This window comes from Mustela erminea, chromosome 6, assembly GCF_009829155.1.
Source record: "Mustela erminea isolate mMusErm1 chromosome 6, mMusErm1.Pri, whole genome shotgun sequence".
Classification (NCBI taxonomy): Eukaryota; Metazoa; Chordata; class Mammalia; order Carnivora; family Mustelidae; genus Mustela; species Mustela erminea.
In genome coordinates this window covers 119,639,281-119,646,836 of record NC_045619.1, presented here as the reverse complement: position 1 = coordinate 119,646,836, position 7,556 = coordinate 119,639,281, and positions in this window count along the sequence as shown.

The window sequence follows — 7,556 nt, the reverse complement described above, 5'->3', positions numbered from 1 at the left end:
AAAATGGATGGTATTTTGATAGGAATTGCATTAAATGTGTAGATTGCTTTAGGTAACATAGAAATTTTCACAATATTTGTTCTTCCAGTCCATGAGCATGGAACATTTTTCCATTTCTGTCTTCTTCAATCTCTTTCATGAGTACTTCATCGTTTTCTGAGTAGATTCTTTGCCTCTTTGGTTAGATTTATTCCTAGGTATCTTATGGTTTTGGGTGCAATTATAAATGGGATTGACTCCTTAATTTATCTTTCTTCTGTCCTGTTTTCGGTGGAAAGAAATGCAACTGGTTTCTGTGCATTGATTTTATATCCTGGCACTTTACTGAATTCCTGTACAAGTTCTAGCAGATTTGGAGTGCAGTCTTTGGGTTTTTCCACATATAGTATCATATCATCTGCAAAGAGTGATCGTTTGACTTCTTCTTTGCCAATCTGGATGCCTTTAATTGCTTTTTGTTGTCTGATTGCTGAGGCTAGGACTTCTAGTACTATGTTGAATAGAATTGATGATAATGGGCATCCCTGCCATGTTCCTGACCTTAGCAAAAAAGCTCTCAGTTTTTCTCCATTGAGAATATTTGTGGTGGGTTTTTCATAGACGACTTTGATGTTATTGAGGTTTGTACCCTCTAGCCCTACACTTTGAAGAGTTTTGATGAGGAAAGGATGCTGTACTTTGTCAAATGCTTTTTCAGCATCTATTGAGAGTATCATATGGTTCTTGATCTTTCTTTTATTAATGTATTGTATCACATTGATTGATTTGCAGATATTGAACCAACCTTGCAGCCCTAGAATAAATCCCACTTAGTTGTGATGAATAATTCTTTTAATGTACTGTTGAATCCTATTAGCTAATATTTTGGTGAGAATTTTCATATCTGTGTTCATCAAGGATATTGGTCTGTAATTCTCTCTTTTGATGGGATCCTTGTCTGGTTTTGGGATTAAGGTAACGCTGGCCTCATAAAATGAGTTTGGAAGTTTTCCTTCCATTTCTATTTTTTGGAACAGTTTCAGGAGAATAGGAAATAATTCTTTTTTAAGTATTTGGTAGAATTCCCCTGGGAAGCCATCTGGCCCTAGGCTCCTGTTTGTTGGGAGATTTTGATGACTGTTTCAATCTCCTTACCAGTTATGGGTCTGTTCAGGTTTTTTATTTCTTCCTGGTTCAGTTGTGGTGGTTTATATGTCTCTAGGAATACATCCATTTCTTCCAGATTGTCAAATTTGGTGGTGTATAGTTGCTCATAATATGTTCTCATAATCATTTCTATTTCTTTGGTGTTGGTTGTGATCTCTCCTCTTCCATTCATGATTTTATTTATTTGGATACTTTCTGTTTCTTTTTGATAAGTCTGGCCAGGGGTTTATCAATCTTATTAATTCTTTCAAAGAACCAGCTCCCAGTTTCATTAATTTGTTCTATTGTTTTTTGTTTGTTTCTATGTCATTGATTTCTGCTCTGATCTTTATTATTTCTCTTCTCCTGCTGGGTTTAGGCTTTCTTTGTTGTTCTTTCTCTAGATCCTTTAAGTGTAGGGTTAGGTTGTGTATTTGAGACCTTTCTTGTTTCTCGAGAAAGGCTTGTATCATTATATATTTTCCTCTCAGGACTGCCTTTGCTGTGTCCGACAGATTTTGAACCCTTGTGTTTTCATTATCATTTGTTTCCATGAATTTTTTCTTCTTTAATTTCCTGGTTGACCCATTAATTCTTTAGAAAGATGCTCTTTAGTCTCCATGTATTTGGGTTTTTTCCAAATTTCCTTTTGTGATTGAATTCTAGTTTCAGAGCATGGTGGTCTGAAAATATGCAGGGAATAATCCCAATCTTTTGATACCAGTTGAGACCTGATTTATGACCCAGGATGTGATCTATTCCAGAGAATGTTCAATGTGCACTAGAGAAGAATGTGTATTCTGTTGCTCTGGGATGCAATGTTCTGAATATATCTGTGATGTCCATCTGGTCCGGTGTGTCATTTAAGGCCTTTATTTCCTTGTTGATCTTTTGCTTGGATTATCTGTCCATTTTAGTGAGGGGAGTATTAAAGTCCCCTACTATTACTGTATTATTGTCAATGTGTTTCTTTGATTTTGTTATTAATTGGTGTATATAGTTGGCTGCTCCCACATTAGGGGCATAGATATTTAAAATTGTTAGGTTTTCTTGTTGGACAGACTCTTTGAGTATGATATAGTGTCCTTCCTCATTTCTTATTATAGTCTTTGGCTTAAAATCTAATTTATCTGATATAAGGATTGCCACCCCAGCTTTCTTTTGATGTCCATTAGCATGGTAAATTCTTTTCCACCCCCTCACTTTAAATCTGGAGGTGTCTTTGGGTCTAAAATGAGTTTCTTGTAGACAGCATACTGATAAGTTTTGGGGTTTTTTTTGTTTTATCCATTCTGATACCCTGTGTCTTTTGATTTGGGCATTTAGCCCATTTATATTCATGGTAACTATTGAGAGATACGAATTTAGTGCCATTGTATTGCCTATAAGGTGACTATCACTGTATATTGTCTCTGTTTCTTTCTGATCTATTACTTTTTGGCTCTCTCTTTGCTTAGAGGACCCCTTTCAATATTTCCTGTAGAGCTGGTTTGGTGTTTACAAATTCTTTTAGTTTTTGTTTGTCCTGGAAGCTTTTTATCTCTCCTTCTATTTTCAATGATAGCCTAGCCGGATATAGTATTCTTGGCTGCATGTTTTTCTCGTTTAGTGCTCTGAATATATCATGCCAGTTCTTTCTGGCCTGCCAGGTCTCTGTGGATAAGTCAGCTGCCAATCTAATATTTTTACCATTGTATGTTACAGACTTCTTGTCCCGGACTGCTTTTAGGAATTTCTCTTTGTCGCTAAGACTTGCAAATTTTACTATTAGATGATGGGGTGTGGACCTATTCTTATTGGTTTTGAGGGGGGGTCTCGTGCCTCCTGGATTTTTATGCTTGTTCCCTTTGCCATATTAGGGAAATTCTCTACAATAATTCTCTCCAGTATACCTTCTGCTCCCCTCTCTCTTTCTTCTTCTTCTGGAATCCCAATTACTCTAATGTTGTTTCATTTTATAGTATCATTTATCTCTCAAATTCTCCCCTCCTGGTCCAGTAGTTGTTTGTCTCTCTTTTGCTCAGCTTCTTTATTCTCTGTCATTTGGCCTTCTATATCGCTAATTCTCTCTTCTGCCTCATTTATCCTAGCAGTAAGAGCCTCCATTTTTTTATTGTACCTCATTAATAGCTTTTTTAATTTCAACTTGGTTAGATTTTAGTTCTTTTATTTCTCCAGAAAGGGCTTTTATTTCTCCAGACAGGGTTTCTCTAATATCTTCCGTGCCTTTTTAGAGCCCCGCTAGCACCTTGAGAATCATCATTCTGAACTCTAGATCTAACATATTACCAGTGCCTGTATTGATCAGGCCCCTGGCCTTCAGTACTGCCTCTTGTTCTTTTTTTTTTTTTTTTTTTTTGGTGAGTTTTTCTGCCTTGTCATTTTATCCAGATAAGAATATATGAAGGAGCAAATAAAATACTAAAAGGGTGGCAAAGACCCCAGGAAAATATGCTTTAACCAAATCAGAAGAGACCCCAAATCATGGGAGGAAGAAAGGGGGTAAAAAGAAGTTCAGAAAAAAATTTAAAAAGAAAAAATATAAAACAGAAAATATATACGTATTAGACTGATGAATAGAACAGGGTCACCCACTTAATTTGGGGAGTATTTTGGTCTCTTAGAAGAAACTACCTCCCAAAATTTTAAAGAATGAAATACATCTATAAGGGTAAACACGATGATGGGATGGAATATGACTATAAAGATGAAAAAAAATTTTTTTTTAATTTCTAAAAAAGGAGTTGATAAGTTGGTTGGGAGAATAAAGAAAAAGAAAGTGGAGAAAATTTCCTCAGGTGGAGACTAGAAAAAAGCCCTATGCTAGATTTAGGGTATATTTTGATCTATTAGAAGAAGTTGTATCCCAGATTTTTTTAGAAGAAAAAACCCTATGTGTATACAAAAAATAAAGTTAGATACAATGAAAGATAAAATATGACCATAATAATGAAGGTTCAAAAAATATTTTTTTTAATGAAAGGTATTTTTAAGATAAACTAGTTTAAAAACGTTAAAAGAGGAAAGGGTAAAGGTTTAAAAAAATTTAGCAGAAGAAAAAAATAAAATAAATTAATTAACTTTGCAAGATGAAAGAATCATGGGGAGAAAGCCATGAATTCCATGTTTTGCTTTCTCCTCCTCTGGAATTCTGCTGTTCTCCTTGGTAAGTGAACTTGGTCTTGGCTGGATTTCTTGCTGATCTTCTGGGTGAGGGGCCTGTTGTAGTGATTCTCAAGTGTCTTTGCCCAAGGTGGAATTGCACCGCCCTTACCCCTGGTAAGGGGTTCGCTTTTGGGAGCTTTTTTTTCCTGAACATTTTCTATAGAGTTCCAGAGGATGGGAATAAAAATGGCAGCCTCCATATCTCCCGCCCAGAGGAGCCAAGAGCTCAGGGGCCTACTCCTCAGTGTGCCCTCGGAGAAAAGCGCTCAATCACTCCCATCTCCCTGGCCTCCGGTTGTGCTCCGAGCTCACCCAGCCTGTGACCAAGCATCTCTGTTTCTGGGACACAACCCCACCTGGAGTCTTTGAACCCTGCAGATCCCTAACTTCTTCCAGAGGGGTCTCCCCGGATCTTGTGGGGTCCCTGCTCACAGAAAAGTGGCCTGTGCCACAGATCACAATTTAAGGTAACCTGAGTTGAGAGCTCACTCTCAGCTTCATCTCTGTAGACAGCTTCCCCAGTCTAATACCTGTGAGCTCTGCAACACTCAGACACCCCCGATCCTTCTGTGACCCTGCGGGACCTGAGACCATGCTGTCCCCATGTGGGCTTCACCCCAGCTAGGCCTCTGGAGCAATGTCCCTCAGTGGAGCAGACTTTTAAAAGTTCTGATTTTGTGCTCCATTGTTCCGCTGCTTGCTGGGAGCTGGCCCCTCCCCCTGCAGTCTATCTTCCCGTGGCTTTGGATTCACTTCTCCGCCAGTCCTATCTTTCAGAAAGTGGTCGATTTTCTGTTTCTAGAATTTCTGCTCTTCTCTTCAATCTCCTGTTGGATATGTAGGTGTTCTGAATGGTTTGATATCTAGCTGATCTCCTCCTACCTGATGTTGTCTCAGCCTGCTACTTCCCCACCATCTTGACTCCTCCCTGCCATTTCTGTCTTTTAAGGGTTGTATTTCACCACATTCCTCCATTTCATGCATGGGAATATCATGAGCAATCTCATCAAATATTTTGTTAATATCTAAACCACTGTATCATTCCCTGAACTAGAAGCCCACAAACCCTGCCACTGAAAAAAGTTTGTTCAATGCACGTTTTGGATTTCATAATACATGATCAACTTGTTCTTATGAAACATCGGTAAACACCACTTCCTTCTTTGAGAATACACAAATAATTTTTAAAATAATCTACTCTAAAATCTTACCCAGTTCACTGACTAGTCTCAGGATTTCTAAGAATTATGAATCATTCCTAACAAAATGCTTCAACACCATTATTCTACTGAGGAACCAAACATTTCCACCATCAGAGTCATTTCTTTGGCATAATTTGGTGTAAGTTATCTGGAAAGCAATCTGGTAATACACAGCCAAAGTCTGTTGCATTATACTCTTGTTCTCAGGTCAAAACACAAAGGCATTCACTTGAGTCTACCTTTTCAGGGTGCCAAATTGTCCTGAGGCAGACTGACTTCTGAATAAAGCCTTGCAGACATTGATAGTGATGTTTATGACTGCATTATAATGAGTTATTATATTATTATAATTATAATGAGAGGGAAAACTGAAAACAATCTAAATGCTCAACATTGAGTGTATGATTAAATAAGGAAATACTATCAATCACTAAAAAAGGGGCTTTGAAAATAATTTTTGACAGCATGATTCATATTGTATAAATCTCAAATTATACATGATCACAAATCTGTTCAAAAAGAAACAATGGACAGGCAGCAACCTCTTCGACCTCAGCCACAGTAGCTTCTTCCTAGAAACATCACCAAAGGCAAGGGAAGCAAGGGCAAAAATGAACTAATGGGACTTTGTCAAGATGAAAAGCTTTTGCACAGTGGGGCTCCTGGGTGGCTCAGTGGGTTAAGCCTCTGCCTTCGGCTCAGGTCATGATCTCAGGGTCCTGGGATCAAGCCCCGCATGGGGCTCTCTGCTCAGTGGGGAGCCTGTTCACCCCTCTCTCTGCCTGCCTCTCTGCCTACTTGTGACCTCCCTCTCTGTAAAATATTTTTTTAAAAAAGCTTTTGTACAGCAAAGGAAAGTCAACAAAACCAAAAGACAACCAACAGAATGGGAGAAGATATTTGCAAATAACATATCAGATAAAGGACTATATTCAAAATCTATAAAGAACTTATCAGACTCACATATTTATGTAAAGAAGACATCCAAATGGCCAAGAGACACATGAAAAAGTGCTCAACATCACTCAGAATCAGGGTTATACAAATAAAAACCACAGTGAGATACCACCTCACAAGAGCCAGAATGGCTAAAATTAACAGGTCAGGAAACAACAGGTGTTGGTGAGGATACAGAGAAAGACAAACCCACCTACACTGTTGGTGGGAATGCCAGCTGGTGCAGTCACTCTGGAAAACAGTATGGAGTTTCCTCAAGACGTTGAAGATAGAGCTACCCTATTACCCAGCAATTGCACTACTGGGTATTTACCCTAAAGATACAAATGTAGTGATCCAAAGGGGCATGTGCACCCCAGTGGGATTATAGCAGAAATGTCCACAATAGCCAAACTATGGAAAGAGCCCAGATGGATAAAGATGTAGTGTACACACACACACACACACAGGAATATTATGCAGCCATCAAATAATGCAATCTTGCCACTTGCAACAATGTGGATGGAACTAGAGGGTATTATGCTAAGTGAAATAAGTCAGAGAAAGACAACTACCATATGATCTCACTGGTATGAGGAGTTCAAGAAACAAGACAGGGTCATAGGGGAAAGGAGGGAAAAATGAAACAAGAGGAAACAAGACAAGGAGACAAACTATAAGAGACTCTTAATCTCGGTAAATAAACCGAGGGTTGCTGGAGGACGCAGTGGCCGGGTGATGGACATTGGGTAGGGTATGTGCTATGGTGAGCGCTGTGAAATGTGTAAGATTGATGATTCATGGACCTGTACCCCTGAAACAAATAATACATTATATGTTAATTTAAACAAAAATAAAAAGATAAAGAAATAATGGAGTACCTGGGTGGCTTAGTCAGTCAGTTGAGTGCCCGATTTTTTATTTCAGCTCAGGTTGTGATCCTGGGGTTGTGAGATTGAGCCCCATGTAGGACTCTGTATTCAGCCCCTTTCTCTCCCCCTCTGCCCACAACCTCTCCCCACTTGCTCCCTCATGCTCTCTTTCTCTACCTCTCTCTCTCAAATAAATAAAATATTTTTAAAAAAGAAAAAAACACATTAATTTTATGCAAAAAAATTATTGCTATGT